General features: G+C 42.1%; 1 pseudogene across 1 annotated transcript; it reads right to left on the reverse strand.

Annotated features, from left to right (window-relative positions):
* Positions 1–1,687: 1,687 nt before the first annotated feature.
* Positions 1,688–2,744, reverse strand: LOC308426133 (heterogeneous nuclear ribonucleoprotein K-like; annotated as a pseudogene). Its single transcript has one exon. The product of its transcript is annotated as a heterogeneous nuclear ribonucleoprotein K-like (transcript).
* Positions 2,745–8,235: the final 5,491 nt, after the last annotated feature.

The following is an 8,235-nucleotide window of genomic DNA, read 5'->3' on the forward strand; positions in this document are numbered from 1 at the left end:
GGTGTTGTAGGGTTGTGTGGGAACCCAGCACACAAGGTGTGCTCAGGCACCAGTTCAGACTGGAAGGGACCCTTTTCACTGGTTGGGCGGGGGTTCCTGTGTCGCTGGATTCTGGATATCAGTTGCTCGGGGTGTTGTGTTCTCCTCACCTGTTATCCTAGACTTAGTAGAGTACCTGGATGACAGTCTTCCTCTGGGTGTTGTTGGATTGGGTCTCTGTCTTTTTAATTATATAATTTTTTCTACTTTTCTTTCGTTTCTATGCTACCCTTAACATTAGATGTTATTGTGACTAATATAGTAAATATCAATTCCTAAGACTGTGACTTGAAAATACATGTAGTAATTACAGCTCATGTTTTTGGGGATTCTATTGGCAAGAGGCTAGAGTCAGAAACACACACACACAGGCTGAATAGATGAGACATTCCTTGTGTTTTTAGGCAGTTCCTTCCTTAAGTTATTTTTTTAACATCATGAAAGTTTTATTTAGGTGTGGATTTTGAACTATCAATACAGATGCCAAGTTACTACACAAAACATCCACAGAAACTTTTCCCATATTTTTGAAAATCGTTCACAAATAGTACCTACATAATTCAACACACAATAGAGAAATGGTACATCTTTTTTCTTTCATTGTGCATACAATGGAAAAACAAGTATATATATATATATATATATATATATATATATATATATATATATATATTTTTTTTTTTTTTTTTTACAAAGTTCAACTAACAAGACGCTAGCAGCCTGACAGCTTTGAGTCTATAGGTGAGAAATTATCTAACAAAAATAACCAGGCTTTATTCAGCATCCACCACTTCCATAACCAAATGTTACTCTGGTTAATAAAGCTCATTGCCCATCAGGCTTCTGGCAGATACTTCAGATGCTTAACTCTTGCAGCATTGCTTCCCCACGCAGTTCTCCACGACTAACAGAAAACTGTTGCAAAGTAGTGGCAAACATTTGCAAAAACAAACAAAATCCCAAGCTTATTATAAGCATGAATATGTGATGGAAATTTATCAAGTCAAGTCTTTCCAACCATTAAGAAATCACCCTAACTGAATTTGCCAATGTGTTTTGTCTATATCCAAGAGGTGCACGTATATCCAACAGGGGAGCTGCTGAAAATCACACTTAGTGTTTAGTTTAGGGGTGGGCTGGAAAATTCAACCACCATTTGAAATTGTCTTTTAAAAAAAGACCATCCAAAATAGATTCACTACATTTATTTTAAAAATTGTAAATAATAATCTTACATAAGAGCATCACATTCTGCACACTGCTCTGAACTAATGCCAGGGACATGTGGACAGTTACCTTCCTCCCTGTGCCCTCCCAATGTCACAGTGACCACAAAGTAAGGTGCTCACAATAAGTACACGGGAATATTTTTAAAACCACCAACAATGAACAAAAAAATAAAAGTCACTCACTCTGCTGCTGTTTCCCAATTTCAGTGTTAGTTTTTGCACACCCTCCCCCAACCGTGTTGGTAAGGAACTAACACATTACATCTGGTGACCAGCAAAGATTTCACTACACCTCAAATGCAGAACACCTGTGAAGCAGAGGAACGCTGGCTTTTTAAACAGAAGCAAAAAGATGCAGGACTCCTTCAGTTCTCCACTAGTCTTAGGAAAACTTTCCTACTTGTGTAGGTCCGCCAAGATCATGAACCACGACCCCCTGCGTAAGAATAGTCATATCCAGAACCACCCTGTGGTTCATAAGCCGTTTGCCAGTCCGACGGGCTCCGTGTGTCAATTGCAGAGTCCCAAGTTTCATCAGCACTGAACCCAACCATGCCATCGTAGCGGTCCCCATGCCTTCCTCTTCTGTCGGAAGTCATCAGATCTCCCCCTCTGGGTGGTGGTGGAGAAGGTCCTCGACGAGGGCTCATATCATCATAAACCCTTCTAGAATGGTCCATCCCGACCAGGAGTCATTCTGTGAAAGCCACCTCTCCCGCTTGGGGAATGCCACAGGCCGTCCTCGGCGGTCATCAAGCATCATTGTGAAACCGCCATAATCGTAGGTTTCATCCTAAAAGTTAGCATCCTAAAAGGTTGTGCGTGTCCTCTGATGGGAGACTCAGCTATAAGGTCAAGGATGATCTTGATGCACTCTACAACCCTACCCGGTTTTCCTCCAATGAGAACAACTCTGTCAGTAGAATGAGGGCAGCACTCCTGGAAAAGCTTGATTGTTGTCTGAGTGTTTTCTCGAAGTTCTGTGATTTTAGCACCTTTAACACCAATAATTCTTCCTACCAGACTTTGATGAATCAACAGTCTCAACTCGCAGTCAAAGTCACTTCCTTTATAGTGTTGGTAATTTAATTCTACAGCATCAGACTCGAGCGGGAGCTGGCTGGTCGCAGTGGGTGATGGCGCCTGCAGGCCCAAGGTAGAGATGATTCTCTTCAGAATTTCTCCAACTGTCTCAGTCTCGGCGCTGATACTCAGTATGCGTTCGGGGCCACTGCTGTCTGGGATATAAACTCTGCCATTGTAGTCTGTACGGAGAGCCTTAGTGTTCTTGCCCCCTTTTCCAATCAGTGCCCCAGCATTCTTGCTCGGAAGCAAAATGCGCAATTCAACCATCTCATCAATATTTCTAGGTCTTTTAAAGGCTTGCTCCTCTTCCCTATCTTCTGCAGGGTGTTTACCAAATTCACCATTGGTTTCGGCATTGGAGAAGGTTTCTTCTAGCTGTTCAGACTCCATTTTCTTGAATTAAATGGATCCACCAATAGGCCGCAATCGAGTGAAAGATGAACAGGACCGACATCCATGCAGCGAAGAAGCGGAGGATAATGGCGTCTCTAGCGCTGTCGCCTGTAGCGCCTTCCTCCTTTCTCGTCCACAAACTCTGAAGTTTCCTTAAGTTTTATAATGGATAAAGTGCAACAAAAATCATAAAAATGCAACCGTTGTGCTTTTGCACATCTCCCCCGGGTTAGGTGATATAAATTTGACAGACAGGAGGAGACCCTGTGGCTTCCACTTTGCAATTCACTTCTCTAGTTATGGAAAGTTTTTCATTTTCATTTTAAAACCTAACCTGTCTACCCTCTTGAAGCAATACACAAAGAATACTTCCCATGAGCCACTGGCACTGGATTTTAGCACTCTTCCTCCTCCTCCTCCTCCTCCTCCTCCTCCTCCTCCTCCTCCTCCTCCTCCTCCTCCTCCTCCTCCTCCTCCTCCTCCTCCTCCTCCTCCTCCTCCTCCTCCTTCTCCTCCTCCTCCTTCTCCTCCTCCTTCTCCTCCTCCTCCTCCTCCTCCTCCTCCTTTTTTTTGAAGCAAATTGTCTTCCATAATTTTATGTTTTGGACATTTTAACATAAAAACAGTCTTTAGTTCAAAGACCTGAAAGGATTTTCTCTTCACTATATTGTCTGATGCTGACTACACTACAGACTCACTCATTAGAGAGTAATCACAACACAAGAACAGAAGAGTCAGTGTGATTTAACACCAGAGAACAAGCATCTTCGTCCTTCAGTTGTATCTTTTGACTGTATTTTTCTCTAAATACAAGAAGAAAACATAGCTTGTTTGGGAACATTAATGATTGGTCTCCAAGCTTACACTGAACCAGTTTCACAAAGAAAGGAAATATTTTTTTTATACAGGGCCTCACTGTGTAGCTCCAGTCAGTGTGAAATTCACTACGTAGACCAGGCTGGCCTTGAACTCACAGGGATGTACCTGTCTTTACCTCCTGAGTGACAGGATTATTGGCATGCACCCTTGTGCCCAGCCAAAGAAACTAGTTTAAGAAAGACTAGAAGACACAAAATTTATGATCATGACTGTGGTGGTAGTATTTTAGCAAATACCCACTAATCATTGTATAAATAAAACATCAAATGAGGACAAACGTAATGATTTGAATACACTTGGCCCAGAAAGTGGCACTATTAGAGGAAAGTAGCCTTGTTAGAAGAAGTGTGTCATTGTGGGTGTGGGCTTTAAGACACTCATCCTGGCTCCCTAGAGCCAGTCTTCTCCTCTCTGCCATTGGAACAAGATGTAGAACCCTCAGCTTCTCCTCCATCATGCCTGCCTGGATGCTGCCATGCTCTTGCCTTGATGATGATGGAACCTCTGGACCTGTAAGCCTGCCCCAATTAAATGTTGTCCTCCTTATAAGAGCTCCCTTGGTCATGCTGTCTGTTCAAACCCTAACTAAAACAGCAGGAGCACTACAAAAATAAATAAAACATAGTCCTTACACCAGAAGCAGTCTTTTTAATATACATGTGTATGTATGGATTTGTGTCTGTGAGTACAGGTATGAGTATCCCATGGGGCTAATGTTCATGTCAGAGGACAACCTCAGGTCTTTACCTTTCTTTTGAGATAGGGTCATTGGTGTTTGGCAGATACTTGAGATGAGTTGGCCCATGTCCAGTACATGCTTTCTACCATCCCTGAAAGGCACTAAGGCTTCTCAACTCTTATCTTGATGGAGGGAAAGCAATCAGAGCAAGCACATCCAGCCTTGGACATTAGACAGGATTCTTCACAGCAACAGGCTTCAAAGTAAAGATATACTTCCAGCCATCCACCAACTGTATAGAATTGTGATGGGAATAATTTCTCACAGTTCCTAACTTCTTTATTATAAGCTAGGAACACAAAGATTTAAAACAATGAGATTTTTGCAAACATCATTCAAAAGACATCTCCACTTCCTATATCTTAGCACACAGCTGTGTTCCAGGAAGAGGAAAGGCCACTGAAAGATCTCTTTATGATTCCTAAAAGTACAAATATGGATACCATTGTTCCGTAATCTGAGCTGAGCAAATCATAGGATTACCATCAAAGTTTGCCTGGGTAGCTCTTGATGTCTTCACCTGAGGCCACCCTGTCATCCCTATCAGCTCTCACTAAAATGACAAGCTAAATTATGCACAGAAAGATGAGACCCTTTCACTTATCAAATCTCTTCATATGATCACTGTTCTGCGCCATTATTAGATGTGACTGAGAATTTGATAAACCCTGTGTATCAGATCGTGTAATGAACAATGTCTCTGGCATGAGACATGGACATTCTTGCCCTCAATAGAGATGAATAGAACAAGTTATATAGTGTGTTTAAAGGTGATCTTAGAATGGGAGAACTCAGGGAATGCAGATGGGAAGGACTAACTGGGATCTGAGCACTAGCTAGTAGGTTCTCCAAGAAGATGACATTTCAGTAGAGGCTTGAAGTACAAGTACCTGAAGAGCATCCAATGGGGCAGAGAAAACTGTCAGAGTTTAGATGTGGCTGGTGTTTTAAGGAGTAACAAAGCTGGGGTTGGAGGCAGAGACTAGAAGGAGAAGTCACATAGCTACCAGAGTTTTAAAATGCTTCAAAATGGGCCAAATTGGTTTCTGTTCTCACAGCTATCCAAATAAAGGGGGTTAAAGAGGAGGGGGGAAGACAAGAAGGGGAAAAGGAGGAATGGAGATTGGGTGGAGTTTAGACCCTGTAATGGACTACCTTCTAGGAACAAGTGTCATGCTGAGGGTGACTTGATAATCTCAAAACTGAAAAAAAAAAAAGGTTTTGTCCACTATTTTGTTCAAGATTCCCCAGTCTCAGACACCACTTACTTGTCAATCAAGTTTTTGGTCTCCCTTAGCTTCAACCACAAAACATTCTGTCTCTCCTCTCCCTCTGGCCTCCCTCTTAGAAGCCAGCAGCGAAGGTACAGATTTTATTTTTGCACTTTTGTGAAACGAGTGAAATATTTTTATCTTTATAAATTATTTCCCATTCTTTAAAAAATACCTCATTTAATGGGATATGTTTCTAAATGACTAGGTCATGCATATTTTAGAAGGCACACTCTGGGACCAGAAGAGAACCTTGCCTAGGAGGAATGGTTTCAATCCCTTTTTCCTGCACCCAGTCTCAGAAGCCAGATAATACCCACCCCTAGAGGCTGAGAAGGTGGAGGGCAGAAGAAAACTGAGACACGCCCCAGTCTCTCTAAGGTTGTTTCCTCAGTTAAACACAGTGGTAGAGCTGCAGTCAAGTCTCCATGGAGACTGGAGTAGAACTAAACTGCCTCTGTCGGTGCTCAGGTAATAGTTTTCACTGGAAGCCACTGTGTATACCTTGTACTAGAACTTGGAAAGCATCTCAGGTCCTCGTAGCCCAAGTTAACATCAGCACTATAGTGTTGAGGTCATTGTGGAAACCCTCACTTATAGACTGAAAACATTATTAGCATATAAAGACATAAGCTTCCAAACTGTATGTAAAAAAAAAAAATGCCATAAGCTAACAGAAAAACCAGAATTAATGATTTAATGTAGGGAAAAAAGGCAACTTGGAAGAATAGGAATGTGGATTATTAAAAATTGAAAATAACAATCGCAATGATGGCTAAACCGAGCTAAAAACTGCCACAATTCTCATACTCTCTTGTGTTGGATATGGAGTCTCATACCTCACCTACGTCACTGAGTTTAATCCTGCAAAGAAACAGTTGTTCTAGAGCAGATACTGTTGTCCCCAGTTTTCAGTAAAGAAAGAGAATTTTAGAGATGCTAAGTAATAAGTTTTATTCTACAAAGCTCACTTGCATCACAGAAGGTCTTTCTGCCCCAATTCTTCAGAGAAAAAGAAAAACAAGGAAGAATACACCGGAGAGATCTGGTAATCTGCAGAGAGAAACTGACGGGTAAGAGGAGAGGACATAAGCTTTAGATGAAGAAGAAACTTGTTTTAATTGGGTTTGGTTGGAGAACAATGGTGGTGCACACGTTTAATCCAAGCACTTGGGAGGCAGAGGTGAGTAGATCTCTGAGTTAGAGGCCAGCCTGGTCCACAGAGTGAATTCCTAGACAGCCAGAGCTGCACAGAGAAACCGTGTCTTACAGGGGGAAGGGGTGCTTAGGAAATGAATGTGAGAACACTGCTCCATGGAATCAGAGGGAAGTGCTGTTCCGATGTCATTGGCAGGTGTTAACCTTGTTCTCTTCTGTGTTATAGTAAAGCAGTAGCAAGATAGATTATGAGATCAGGAGTGGTACAGTTGTTCCTGGGTGTTGGCCCGGGTGTTGGTGGGAGGGATTAATTGTTCAAAATGTCTGCAGCTGAGTTGTTGTCACACTTACTGAGCAAGCTACAGATTAGGGCCCTGGGAGCCTCTGAGTGTGCTCTAGACACAGTCTCCTCTTGAAGATAGATGGGAGCCTCTGAGGCCTCTTCACTGCTCTAAGGAGGATTCTTTTTGTTTGTGTGTGTGTATGTGTGTGTGTAATTCATCTTTTTTAAATCATTTATTGTAATAGATAAAAGATGGAAACTATCACTGCAGCTCAGTGATGGGTGATCATGAAGCCTTGAAAAGTGGCATCACACAAAAGACCAGACTCATGCCTACAGTGCTAACTGGGATTTTCTTTCTCCCAGTTTTTCTGTTGTTTTAGAGGGTAAAATCTAGAGCATCCAAAGTTTCTTACAGGATAGACTGGTGACTGCGGGATTATTGACTTTGAAAATCTTTTGTGGACCGAGTGTCTTGATAATAAGCATTCAATAAATGTTTTCTGAGTCAAAGACACTGCTGTGAGTCTGGGCTCACAGTGATATCTTGTCTCAAAAACAAACTAAGAAAATAAAACAAAAAAAGACTAGGGTATTTAGCACTGTGTATACAATCCCAAAGCTAACCAAGTGTATCGTGTTGGCCCTGCTTTGAGTAGCACACATCTTTAGCACTCCTATTTGTTTCCCTCTCCTTGTATTTCCAGAGGTCTAGGCAGGAAGCAGAAGCAACAGCAGCAGGGACCACATCTTCAGTAATCACCGTGCCCGTGCTCTTCCTGGTGGCATGGAGTGACATCTGCAGCATCTTTAAAGACTAGGCCCTAATTTAATGCTTCCCTTTCACTTGTTTAGACTTTGACTCAGTAAACATTTACGAAATGCTTGTTACCGAGACACTGTCTACAAGAGCTTTGAAGACAAGAGTCCCCAGTTGCTGGTCTATCCTGAAAGGAACTTTAGAAGTTGTAGATCTTTGCCCTCAAAACAAGAAACAACCTGGGAAAAAGAAAACCTGAAAGGTAACTGTCTTTGATCCATCAGAGAAGGTTTGTCATCCCTGAGATGGACAGGGGTTTACAAGCCGTCAGTTACTGCTGCTGGTGCCAGGTAGATAACTGGTTGATCATTGGAGACTGGGTGTGAACTAGCCCGAGT

This window comes from Micromys minutus (genome assembly GCF_963924665.1).
Source record: "Micromys minutus genome assembly, chromosome: 1".
Classification (NCBI taxonomy): domain Eukaryota; kingdom Metazoa; phylum Chordata; class Mammalia; order Rodentia; family Muridae; genus Micromys; species Micromys minutus.